Source organism: Lates calcarifer, linkage group LG8, assembly GCF_001640805.2.
Source record: "Lates calcarifer isolate ASB-BC8 linkage group LG8, TLL_Latcal_v3, whole genome shotgun sequence".
NCBI classification, from domain to species: Eukaryota; Metazoa; Chordata; class Actinopteri; family Centropomidae; genus Lates; species Lates calcarifer.
The window spans coordinates 22,445,793-22,459,773 of record NC_066840.1 but is presented as its reverse complement, the minus strand read 5'-3'; the positions used below and the strand labels follow the sequence as shown (position 1 = coordinate 22,459,773).

Here is a 13,981-nt window from a genome sequence, read left to right as displayed (position 1 = left end):
TGGGCCAATTCAACCGGTAGATTTATGATATTTTACTGGATTCATTCAACTTTTGACCCTACTGGTGGTGTTAGATTAAAAGCCAGGGGTGCTCCAAAGTCAATAGGATTCCTCCTCTGACCAGCATTCATGTTGCCATTGTGGCTACAGAGAAGAAGATTACAAAGCCTCTTTTAAAGTAGTTTTCAGCATCAATATTCTCTACCAGTGAAGGAAAAAACATAAGCAGCTTCAACTGTCCAATCACAGCTCTTACAGCCCCTATGTGACATCTCCATAGTGGTAGTACCATTCAAAACCATTACAGAGCACACAAGATGCTATTAATCCAGGAATGATAAAACTCAAGCTGTAACGAAAAGGAATAATCCTTTAATACATGAAGGAAATGACACAATGCAAGAAACACATAATGTGAGACAATGGAGCAGGGCAGGTGAAGGTAATAATAAATCAAGTCCAACCAAATAGCTTCTGATGCCAAAGTCAAATTCAGTCACTGAAGCACAGAGGAGGGAGGTGGGGTGTATGAAGGAGTGTTTTTCTTCTCCTCTCCCTGTGGGAAAAAGGGGGCTCAGGACATGCTGGCATCCCACGAAACACTGAAAAGGGGCGGATGGTGGAGGTGGAGGTGGAGGTGGTGATGGTGGTGGTGGTGGGGTTTTTTCTTTCTTTTTCCCCCCCCTTCCTCTAACTCCACACTGCCTCGCTGCCCTCAACTACGCCCCTTCCGTGAGCCGGGAGGAGGTCGAGGAGTGTGTGTGTGTGTGTGTGTGTGTGGAAGGTGTGTGTGTGTGTGTGTGTGTAGGGGGGGCTCTTATTGAAGCCGAACGGAGTGGAACCTCTTGCATTGTCTCCCCTCCTGCACCCCACCCCCTCACTGCCTCACCCCCTGTCTCCCTCCTCCTTTCTCCAGGGACAAAGAATGCCCTGAATGCCTGGCGTCTCCTGCAGTGTCAAATAACTAAAGGATAGGTGGAGTGGCGCAAGGGCCCAGGAAGAAGAGGTAGGAGGAGGAAGAAGTAGAAAAAGACAAATCCAAGGAAGCAGTGGTCGATTTGATTATTTTAAGTATCCATATATCCATGTGATATCAAGTCCTCATGCCTAAACAACAAAACCACACTCATTTGTCTTTGGCGTTCCAAAACATCATTTTCTGATCTACCACCTCTGTGGTAAAGTAGTTGAGGCAAGTAAACTACTGAGTTAGGGAAAGATTGGGTGATTTCTGGCTGGAGAGAGGATACAAAGAGCCAAAGTCAAAGCATTAACTTCTTATATATATCCTGAGTGCTTTCCAAAATGATGTATATGAGTATTTGTTGATCTGTTGCTCCAGCAGGACAAACTATACTGTAAGTACTTTTTCAAGTTTAGCGACTCCAACAGGATTAACATGCTACTGCTAAGCTGATGCAATGTCTACCAGGTTCACCATTCTAGAGTAGCATGTTAGCATGTTGCATGTTAGCATGTCAGCAATATGTGCTGTTGGGCTGCATGTCATAAACCAACACTAACATGAGACACTTTTTATGCCCACCTATCCATACAAACCACAGTTTCACCGAAGAAGACAGTCTCTTTTTGGTTTTGGTGGTAAGTTAGTACATAATGTACGCACTTACTAGGTTGGATGTTGTTTGTGCCTCATGATGATCACATTATTTAACATTTTTCTTTCTCCCACAGTTAAGATTTGAAAGAGCTGAACTGGAGTAATCCTCTTTTAGTTTGATTGATTATGGGAGTGAACAGTTCCATTTCTTAATTCCATACAGCAAAATGAAATCCAATAATTCATGGGATACTGTTTTCTTTCCTGTGCTGAACAGCTCTGAATTGTTTACTGGCAAAGCTGAAATGCGTATTTCACTTGTCACTGCAAACATTTGCCAAAGTAGTCTTATGAAACTACAAGTGCGGTTTTAAAATTATGTCCCGTGAGGTTTAACATTCACATCTACAAACACACACACACATACTGCAGCTCTCTATTTCACATCCACACACCCACTTAGACACACTGCAGCCCTATCATACAGTGAATGTAATGGGTGACTGTGCTAATTGCTGCAGAGCTCCAGAGCAACAAGAACAGCGCGGCCTCTCAACCACATGAAATCATCTTATTCCGCAAGCAGTGTGTACAAAAAAAAGACCATCCATCAAGCTGTCATACTGCCCGCATTCTCTTCCAAAAGGTAGGAAGTGAAACACTCTCACACTCTGTGAGAAGTATGACTTCATCCCTCACAATGCACCATCCTTTAAAGGCCACTGTTCAAGAAGACACAAAGTCAGGCTTAAATCAAATAATTAGTTTTGTTTTAATCCGGTGGGTGCACCAGACGGGCGGGTTATTATTGCATCAGGGTAACTTGAATTGTTCCAAGTATGCTGTCAACCACAGGAGAGCACAATGATTTGATGTTCAGACTGGCTAAAGTTACTGGTATGCTTTGTATATGCCAATGTGGAAAAAACTCGCTCCATCTGGTGCTGTACATAGATCAAAACAAAAGTCAAGAAGTACTTGGACGTACCTTTTGAACCTGCTCTGGTTCAAATAGCTTTTTTTCATGCATGTAATCAGACATATCAGTGACTGCCCATGAGATGTTCACTGTTTTGACAGTATCTGTATATTCACTGCATCTGAAAATATCAAATAATACGACTCCATTAGAAGAAAACCATATCTGTGCCGGCTGCACCTCCGTGTTAGTTATTCAAGAAATAAGAAAAACACCACAAAGGCAAGTGTTTCAGTAGTACTTTAAACAAGAAACCACAAAATTGAGTTGTGAGCAGAATCTGATGCAACTACAGTAAATTATAGTTACACATGAAGATCAGTTTACTCATACAGAGTACTGCTCTGCCTCTGAGAGCAGTGTCTTCTGTGGCTAGGGAAGAGAAAAATAACTATGATAATGTTGTCAGCTTGGGCTTATAACATCAAATTTTCAAACAGAAGTCAGTGTTGCAAACTGGGGGCATGAACAATGTGAACATTTACAAGGCAGGGATGATCTAACAAAAAGAAAAAGATGCTCCTTGTAGCATTATGGGAAAAGCAGATTAAGCTTTTTTTTTTTTAAAGATTGAATTATTCAAGGGACGAAACATCAGGCCTCTGCTGCGTCAATTTTGACTATTATTTTTAAAATTACTTTCTCATTAGTCCCCCAGTCTTATGGCAATGCAGCTCTGAAATTGATGGCATACCACCTTTAAAAGCATAACTGACAAAATAATGATATGTGGTGTCTTATGTTTAAGAACAATTCACATTTTAGCATGTAGACGAACTCTATCTACTAAGGATAGAGCATTGCAGATATTTTGGTCTTTTTAAATGTAGGAATTATATACATATATATTAATGCTTGCCAGGGCATTCAGTAATAAACTACTGCACCACGTGCGAAAAGTATTCTGATTTGAATATAATAGTGTGAACAGACAAAAGACTTAAACTTCTGGATTTTTTGGGGGACTAAAGTTTTGGTATACGATGAAACAAAACTGTCCAAAATGCTCAAATAAACATCAACAATCAAGTTTTTTCTTTTCAAATACTATGCCATGTGCCATGGATGAACCTCTCCTCCCAAGATACTGATTTTGAACAACACAGATTCTTGTTTCAAGTTGTGAATGATGGTCATTTGATTTGAGCTCTGGCCAGAGCTTGGAGCCAGTTAAGAACCACCAGGTGGCGTCGTGCAGACTCCCCCTGCTTTTGGTGCCATTTGGCAGGATACCACCAACAGTGGCTTACCAGCAGAGATAGGATGAAAGTTTGGCTTAGTGCTGATCACTGGCAAGATATGCAACTGCTCTGCAAATGGCCCGTTCTACAGAGGAAAACTACAGGAACTATGCCACAGCTCAACTTTTTTTCTAGTCAACCAAATTTCTTTCATCTGTTGTTCAAAACCACGGTGGTCGTGATATGAGGAGGCTGTGTAAAAGACACGCTTTGGTTCCACAGAGGTTTGTGGATAAAGATGAACTGTGCAAACTCGCTCTCTAACCAAGGAGGTGAAATTGTTGAGTGGATAGATATCCTGTAGATAGTAAAGTTCACAACCAACTAAATGACATGTCTTTTATAAAATGAACTTGGGCAAAAGAATCAAATTGCTGAAACTAAATAAATGTTGGACAAACTTTATATGGAGCTGTTACCGTACAAAAACTAATTTTTGCCAAAGGAAAGAAAGAAAGTTTCATGAAAAGTGAAGTAAAAAGCAGCTGCAGTAAGAGACACAATGACAGACATATGGATGCAGCAGACACATGGTGTTTGTATTGAGAAATAATCAGGCTGCACTTTTTTCTGCTCTCACTGACATGAGATATGATCTGCAGGATGGAGAGGAAAAGCAGAGGGAAGGGTTGAGAGCCAGAAATTAAACTCACATACGTGTGTGTGTGAGAGAGAGAGTGTGTGTGTGTGTGTGTGTGTACACAAAGACACAGAGTCTCACAGTTTACGAGGTTTTGTCCCATTTCCCCTCAGACTGGACTGTTAAAAAAAAAAAAAAAAAAAAGGCTGAAAATCAGGGAATATTACTTCAGGTCCTGTGCTTCACTGCCGCCCTATCAAATACACAAAGTAGTTAAATCAAATGACTGGAAAGTGCACTTTGAACTCAGCCCCTGGCAGAGGTCCCATTCAGGCAGAAATGTAAAAGTTCCTGTCCTTGGTGGGGCCCCCTGTTCGAGGGTGTCCCCATAAAAAGACTTATAGCTGGTTACAGCGGCTTGGAAAGAAGCCCATAGATGGCCCAACAAGCCTCAACCAGCATTATTTCCTACCGGCCTCTTTGTTTGGTGAAGCCTTTTTTTGGCAGGGTTCCTATTGCAGCGCTCGACTTCCCATTGAGAAAACAAGCCCCCCCACCCCTCAACACCGCCCCGCAACCACCACCGAGCATGGCACTCAAGATTCAGCTCTGTGCTGCAGACCCCAGGCTTTTGGCCTCCTTATTTTCTTTAACAAATTAGTCAAAGCTTGTTTATTCAGGTTGGATTTGTGTCATTTTTTTAAGGCATTACGTGAAATCTCACTGCACATAAACCACGTATTGATCAGTGATACTTCTACTACAGGGGTCGCCCCCCTCCAGGAGTCGTCAGTGCAAATCAAGTAGCGCCTCCCGGTTATTGTTTTCACTGGTTTTTATGAATGGGCCATGCTATCAAAGTTCACTATTGTTTTATTGTTGGGGTAATTTATCAGTGTTCCAAGAGTTAATGGTTTCCTTGCCTGTCTCAACAGCTTGTAAAGAACTGGCACTCTTAATGAAGTTTGAGCACAATTCATAGTTAACTGATAATATAAAGTTACACTCTATTACCATACAAATTACCTTAAAAAGGCTCTGTAAACAATTATATTCAATCAGCTTTATTCATCCCTCATGAATATTTCTGAGCAGAAATGACTCTTGGACGTTGGACTGAGTCATTTGAAGTAAATGAGCCGCGGGGTTAAAACAGGCTGGCATGGTTTGGCATGTCAGTCACAGTCCACAAGCAGAGCACAGTAGCACCTTTCCATGTTGCCCCGCTGCCTGTCAGCAGCTACATTAAGCCATTACACAAGTGTGGAAACCGCCCCCGTGGCTGGCCCACACCAGCACACATCCGCCCAGGGATACATACCATAATTATCCCCCCACTTCATACTCATCTCCCCTGGCAACTGCAATCATACAGCCTAAATAGCTCGGGCTAATTCATTACTTTGGTGGAGGGAAGTTGGCTGCCTGTAATGACACCAATTGCCCTGACCTAAACGCTGTAATAGGACCTCTCGGTACACTGGCGAGGAAATGGCTGCAATTGAGGCTCTTCCACTTCCTAGCAACCAAGGCTCAGGCCTACAATTTGAAGGGGGAAATGCTTTGCATTACCTGTGCCCCGCAGCTTGAAATGCAGCCTAATGAAGGTGAAATTGTACGAATTAAGCAGGCTTTTTTTTTTTGGTGGGGGGGGGGGGGGGGGGGCAACAAACAGAAAAGTGGAAGCATGTGTGTCAAATGCGTTTTCTTGTGAATTCGGTGGCTGTCTAACGGCTAGATTAGAACTGACCAGAATTTGCCTGGTCGCGTAATCAGGAAAGACCAGAGGGGAAACAAACACAGGCTGTCTGTTTGGTCCCCACTGGACACAGAGGGAGACAGGAGGAGAGGGAAGGGAAAGGTGGTGGGGGGGTGGAGGGGGGGTTCCAAAGTGTAGAGTCCAATATTTAACAGCAAACTGCAGGGTTAGTTTCGCAAGACTGACCTGGGTCAAGTAATATTAGCAAATACTTTTTATGATGTGTTATATACTGCTTAGGTGCCAGATGGAGAGAGTGCATGGCGCTGGACAATACAAGGAGTGAAACAAAGTTCACACAAGCACAGGAAAGTCAGTGTTTCTATAACTGTCGAGATAAAACACGCTGAGTTTTCCTGTGAGGATAAACTACTTCCAACAGAGACTCAAAACAGGCTAAAATTAACATATTTGAAAATATAAGGTCAGCTGCAAGGAGAGTGAAATGTGCCTGTTGCCAACAATAAGCAAAGGGTCGCTACACGTAAATCACAGAAATAATACATTTTCTCACTCAGTTCTTTTGAGATATCTAACTCCTATACAATACAACAGAAGTCAATGTAATTCTATTGTGAAAGCTCAAATCCATTTTCAGCTTCTAATGTAAAAGTTTAGTGATCCTGGTGCATGAGATTATCACCCACGCAAGTACAAAACAACATCTGTGTACGCTAAAGGCACAGCCACAGCACTGCAAAGTAAACTTAGCTCAGTATATCCACACCAAACAACACTGACATTTTATCCCCACTCATCATTACCTCAACAAACACCACAAAACACTGGTTGGCCCCGTTTTAGCCCTGGATCACATCTCAGCGCTCCTATTGGTTGGCTCACAATAAAAGCAAGGCTCTTTCTACCGGCTCATCTGTTGGAAAGCCTACCTGTGGGATGAGGTATGGATCCAGGCGTCTGATTGGTCCAGAGATAAGGTTATCTGGCTGATCTTCAGTCAGGGAAGATGGGGCCAAGAGCTCAACAGGGGCCAGAAGAGCGTTCCAAAGGTGGACTGGTGAGCAGATGGAGACCAAGTAGAGTTTGTCTTTCTCACTGTGGTCCAGGTGCTGGTCCAGGTGAACCGTCTCACCCTCCAGAAAATTGCAGAAGAAAGATCGTCACTGGACTTTCATCTTATTTCTATTGTTAAATGTTTCTTCTGTTTTGTGCGTTCTTAATTTCAACTACAGGTGCAAAATTGAGTTGTTTAACTAACTACGGCACCATTACATGAAGATTGTTACAATGTCAGTGCAGATTAATATTCTCCTTAAATAAATAAACAACAATTAAAAAAACAATGTTGATGTGCATGTAGAAATAAAATCACACATTAGCACTGCCAGTAATAATATTTCGATTGAAGTTATGAGTAGCACAAACTCAGTAACATTTACAAAAAAAAATAAACAAATTCAGAACCTTAAGACATATCCAACATAATCAGTTCAAGTAACCTTTGAGCTTACTTTCAGTCCCATGGGTGCAACCAATCTCCAAGCTGTTTCTGAGATGTTGAAAGTTGCAAAGAGCTGGGAAGCTTTAAATGTCTGGAATCAATTTCTTGTCCATTCTGAAATCACCATCAGGTGTAACTGTTACTCATGAAACTAAAAACACTTCTCTGGGAAAACGAAGCCTCCAAATCAGACTGGCTGTTGACAGATTTAAAAAAATTTCTCAGTGAAAAAGCTTGTTGAGTTCACATTAACATAATAATATCCTTTATTACTCAACTCCACAGAGAACTGGGGGATTTGTAGCAGCTTCATGTTATTTACACGGTGGACGGATAAAAATGTTTGGTGGCAGGTGCTAGTCTCAGGTGAGACGCCAAGAATCCTACTTCCTGAACGCGACGTATTTCCTGTTGAGACAGGTCGTTGAGGGGCGGGACATACAGTTAAGGCCAATTTATACATCAGCGTTGAATGACGTGCTGTCTCACAAGGAACGTAACAAAACGTCGCGGCGACGCAAACCGCAACAACTGTGACTGGTCCGCTCACGCGACTCACACCAGCTCCGACATTTCTTTCTCCGACATCTTTTCTCTTTTCTGCATCGCATTAATTTCAGTAAAAGCAGCTGTTGTTCAACATTTATTAGCTCCCATTGCGGCACAGAAACCCCACCGCCACCTAGCGTTGTGGAGGTGTAATTGCAGCGCGACAGAGACACACCAGACACAAATATAAATACAACAGGGGTAGGCCACCTGCGCAGGATCCTCGTCCATCCAATGTAAAATTATAAACCAAGTTTTAGGGATCAGTGTAAACCAATGCGACTTCTTGACTTATTAAACGTGTATGATGCTTTGTTGGTTATTGATGCTTACTTGTGCAGGATGACAGTTTTCCAAGAAAAAACACTTGGTTAAGTCTGCACGTTTGTATTTACTTTTTTTTCTTTTAGAAGACTTGCACATAATTCTTATTACTCTGGTACACCTCACTGTAATGGATAGGACACTGTAATACATATGTATCTCTACAGTGGAGATGATCTCCACTGTATATTCCCCCGGGGAAACTCATGGTGGGTTTACACAACTCAGTATGATTGGACCAAAGTTTGTACTGCAGTGTTCTAAGCATAAAAAATGTTGTTCTTCTTTTGTATTTTCCATCTGCAGTCAGCAGTGCTACTCTGAGAAGTGGGTCAGAGCAGCAGAGGAGCCCACCACCAGTCACTTTTGGCCGCTTCAAGTCACGTCACATAAACAATGGCACTTCATGGGGAGAGGCTCGTCTTCCTTCCTGCCTGGCTTCCTGTCGATCGTTCTGCCTGACTTGGCAAACTCAATGTGTCTTACCCCTCCCCTCCCCTCCTCACCCCACCCTTCATCCCCTTCGGCCCTCCACCCCCATCGCCCATTCCTCTTCCATTGCAGCTGACCTCCCTCCCTCTCTGAATCAGACAGCCAAGTTGGTCAGAGCTGAGGAGGGCAAGGAAAAAAGAGGGTTGTCAAGGAAGAGATGATAAACGACAACGAAGCGACAAGGGGCTTCTGTGGAAGTGGAACATACCAAGTCAACAAGCAGGATCCATTGACATGTAGATAGCAGCGGTGGCAGGGTGTGAAGGGATTGAATGTACTGTTTGGCACCTACAGTGCACTAAACTTTTAACCCCGCCCACGACCTCCAGCTCCTTTCTCATGCAGGCCCTTCTGACCAGATTGATGATAGCGGTGCACTTCCTCTGCAGGGAGCGCGACCTTTGCTTGAATAATAGCTGACCGTTGATTAGCCTGTCTCATTAACATTCAAGACTAGTTGTCATTGCATTTTCAACTGTACTTCCAGTCTGGGAAATGATGAATTGCTAAATTATTAAATTCAGCATGAGGCGAGAATATACACATTAGGGAGGAGGAAATAATCTCCCTTAAAAGGCAATGGATGCACATCTTTGTTCTTTACTCTTTACTTCTGTCTTTACTTTTCTCTCCATTTAATCCTTAGGTCATATGTTTGGGTTTTTTTGGGGGGGTTTATTCAGCTGTTATTGAAAAAGCCTTCAATAAATATGCACTGACACATTGTAAAACACATACTGGCAGACTGCTTTCCTTGGGAAATCATCCTGTCAGAACAAAAACACACATAATCACAGATTTGAAGCCAAACTCAACAGTTTAGTTCAATCCATGACCTCTGCAAGTTTGGCTTGTAAACTCTTACAGTGTTTATGGGATGAACTTCCTGAGGATGCAAGATACCCCTTATCTGTTTTATAGACCTATTTGGGTCAGTACTAGATCAACATGTCTGGTTCGGAGTCAGAGAAGTGCAGCAACCTTTAGCATGATGAGTTACAATTTCACCTAATCAAGAAGATTTATTGCCATTTTAATGGCATCCTGACAACTTTGTTATCTGCAGCCTGGATCGCAGATAACAGACGGAAAGTCATAAAGTCCAGAGAATACCTGAGAGCAGCACGACTGACATCATCGGCCTGCACATCCACAGACATGAGGGAAAAGCTGAAGAGCGCTTGCAGGGGAAGACAGGTGGTAATTTGTGTTTCTGTTTAGTGTCTGAGCTCCTCAGATTCTTTACCTGTATGTTAAGTTCATTCATGAAAAGGCCTTTGTGAAGCAAAATGTTACCCGTCTGCAGCTCTGTCTCTGTCATTGTCTCCCTCTTCTACTTTGTTTCTGTGTTCGTCTACACTCCAGCCACAGCATTTTCCACTTTTAGGCATCTTATATTTGAGCTGTGTACTCTAGAAAGACTCGTTGCAGGGTTGGGGTCAATCCTGAAGATAGTGTCCAAGAACCTATGAAATAATTGTTTCACAAATCCAAACGTTTTCCTTTGATCCATGTTTTATTGCCTCATAGTAATAATGATTGATTGACGTCTGTCAGTGCACTTTTAAAATAATTTCCTTTTGATGCTGTCCACAGCAGCTTACAAAGAATTTCATTCCTCAATCATCATCATGACAAGCAAATGGTATAATAATATTTTTCCTTGACCTTTCAATGATCGTGAGAGGAAAGAAAGCTGGTAAAAGAAGTGGGGAAAAAAACATGGGGGGGGGTCGTAGAAGAGATTTTTTTTAAACTGCAGGCGTCCAGCCCGCCCTCGGTGAGAGCTCTTTTAAAGTTGCACCTGTATAGCATGGTGGGGGTATGGCTTGATGTGGGCTCAGAGTGTTCTCTACCCCCTCAGGAAAGGAAAGAATTAGAGGGCGCCTTTGTTGTCTACACTAGCTACACCTCATATATATTTTACAGGCACAAATACTTGATGGCAGCCAAACCCACCCACCCCTCCCCTGAAAAATCGACCTTGGCTGAACATCTCCGATATTCCTGTAAAGGCAAATTGAGCGTTTGATTGTGGCCAAACTTGAACAAGGTTATGAGCATGCGCCGCCTCAGCGTCATAAAGATGAGGCACTTACGGACAGCTGGTTTCACTTTTTCGTTCACTCTCTCTTCCTCTCCCGCTTTCCTTTTGTTCAACCAAAGTGTTCCTCTTTTGATTCATCCTGAGTAATGGTGTGAGATTCGCAGGGCAGCTGAAGTTTCCTTTCAACTTCTCACATGGCCTCCACAGCTGGCCGTCTCCTGAGCAGGACCCTGGAACAGATGCAGACGAAAAGCTATAGGCCCCTGCGTGACAGCTATTTTTTCCATCTGCTCTGCAGTGCTGCCAGGCCTGTTGGAGCTGAAGCTATATGAGCAGGAATTAGCATTAGTGCAAACTCAGGTATTAACAACAGTTTAAAGCAAATTGGTGGAAATCCAAAGTGACTTTCACATCATCACTGCATCAACCTGTAGCAGAGGTGGCACCCAGAACCTGATATCACCACCCACCAGGCACCAAATGCTGCTGAAGCGTGTCACCTGCCATGCTGGCTGCAAATGTTTAGACACAATAAAACAGGACCACCTCTGTTTTATACAACTTTGTCTCAAAGTTTGTTCCTGCAGACCACCATACACTTCATGTCACAAAAACTGCTTATTAGCCACCTGTTTTGTTGACCTACAACAAGAAGTCCAACGTTTAAGCCAGAACATGACAGAGATTAACAGAGAAGCAGATTAACATGTGTCATGAAAATATTCTGGAGGAAAAGTTCAGTATGAAAGTTTACATAGTCTTTTTTCCTGGTGCCAAACTTTACTGACGTCCTGCTCCGTCAGGAAGGCAGAAAGAAACATTTTATCTCTCCTGCTGATTTACTCCTCCCAAACCTGGAAAGATTAGAGCGGGCCTGCACAGTAGTCTACAACAACAATTTTGGGTTGCAAGGAAAATTACTTTGGAAATTTGGGTCCACTGAGAGAGTTCGGAAACCACTGAAGCGTTGTATCTGTTCCACAGGCTGGTGTGCATGATTGCGGATCTGCATACTACAACTCTGGGTATATAATGGTCAACATCTAGCCTAGCTTCTCTACACTGACACTGCTTTGTGTGACCAACAGCGGCCTTCAGACCCCAGCAACTTAACACAAGCACACACAACACTCTGGTAGGGCTGTGGTGTGGTAAATAATTTTTCCCAGTGGTACACCAGCATTTCTGTATACTCCCTTGGAGAATACACACATCCCTACCAGGTGCCAATCATGCCAGAGATGGCGATGTCAGAGCCTCACCCACAGCTGTGATTGACAGGTCTGTTTCTATGAGGGGGTGTGGTCTCCCAGAGTCAAGCTGGGTTGTATTAAGGGGGGACGTACTTAATAAGATCTACAGCAGGGAAAGTGCCTGCCCTTAAGGTCCAATTTCCCCTTTGGCATAATACCGCCATTGAAAGAGATGGAGAGAATCGTACCTCTTGCAGAGTTTGAAATTGAACTGTTAAAGACCAAGCAGAGTGGGAATAGAAATTATTGAAATCTGGGATTTTATAGGAACAATGATGGAAACTTGTAAAATGCCACTGGAGAAACAACCGTCCTGGTTGTTAGAATTTGGAAACAATGTTCTGTGTTTTCTCTGTCACATTTGGTGCATTTGTTTTCACTTCACCTCTTGACACTTGCTTTTTTTTTTCCTTATCTGCGCTTACTTTTTGCTTTCACTTTTAAAGGACCCCTCAGTACTGTACAAGAACACCCCTAGTTTCAAAGACCTAGAAGAACAAACGCATTAAAAAAAAAAAGATGAAAAGAGGGAGCTTCAATGATCCAACCCTGTAATTCCTTGACACATTTCTAGAACCCTGTGCTTGAGCATAAGCCTAAAATCAACAACAGATAAGCCTTTTCTGTGTCCTTTCTCTTTGATCTGGAGGTCCCCCTCGTTCCAGCATGTGGGGTGGGGTGGGGGGGGTCCTAAGCTTCCTGTTCAGGACCCCCCCTGCTTTGGATTTGGGGCTGGAGACCCTGGAGGGAGGAGAGGGAGGAGTGCAGAGTCCCTGCTAAGCAGATGCCCTCAAACTTTCCACAGGGCCTGATTCAGTCACTGTAATAGGCTGACTGTAAACAGCCACTAACATGATTATTAAAAGCATTTTAAAGGAACTTGATACAGAGCTAGCGTCATCTGTTCTGAACGGTATCCATTTAGTTGAACTGCCGGGCGAGAAATGACTTTGGCGTGGTTTTCCTCAGGCAGGTTTTATTTGGACTAAAGTTCTTATATAGGGATAAAAACCATAAAAACCAACTCTGTATTATTGATTTACAATCTGATCTACTGAGTCTTGTAAATGTGTTGTGATTGTATTGCACTGTAAATAAAAAGATGTATTTTCTGTATTTTCATAAAAGCTGTCATTTATGTTTTCATAATCAATCTGAAACTCAGATTCAATCTGAAATGATGTCTTATGGGCCAATGTAAGCCTGAAAATGGTAAACACATTTCTTTTTGAATGAATTGCCTTGTGTGTAAAATGTAAATGTTTTTTCTGCTAAAGGTAGAGAAGAAGTAGAAGAGGGAGCGACATGAGGTCAGCTCCTTTATGGAGGTAATCAGAGTTGTCTTCCTGTCTATTCTCCCCCTATTCACACAGCCTGGCCCTCATTCCCAAAGTGAAACTAGACACCAAGGGTTTTGTTATGGGTTTACAGCTCCAGAGGACGAGGAGACAAACAAGACGGCAGAGAGAGGGAGGGTAGGGGGGCAACGTTTCCCCTGGAGTTATAGCACTGCTGTGAAACTGACACTAAAGTTAGGACAATAGTTTACATAAAAAGTTAGACTTGACTTTTTCTGAGTGTTGCTCCTTTGATAAAAATAGTTGTGTGTTAAAAACTAATTAGACTAGGTTGTGAGTGAAGAGACAACCACAGTGGAAAAAGAGCCAAAGATGTGGGTAGCTGTCATGTCTCATGTTGGGAAACTACCAAATCTGTACCCAGGGGGATTCGCAG

The 13,981-nt window shown here is 42.8% G+C and overlaps 1 long non-coding RNA gene across 1 annotated transcript in view; it reads right to left on the bottom strand.

Annotated features, from left to right (window-relative positions):
- LOC127142727 (uncharacterized) overlaps positions 1 to 13,981 on the bottom strand; it is a 200,499-nt gene that overhangs the window by 185,712 nt on the left and 806 nt on the right. The window contains exon 2 of the long non-coding RNA XR_007813718.1: positions 11,047 to 11,224. This is a non-coding gene — a long non-coding RNA (uncharacterized LOC127142727). The remainder of the gene's footprint in view (positions 1 to 11,046; positions 11,225 to 13,981) is intronic.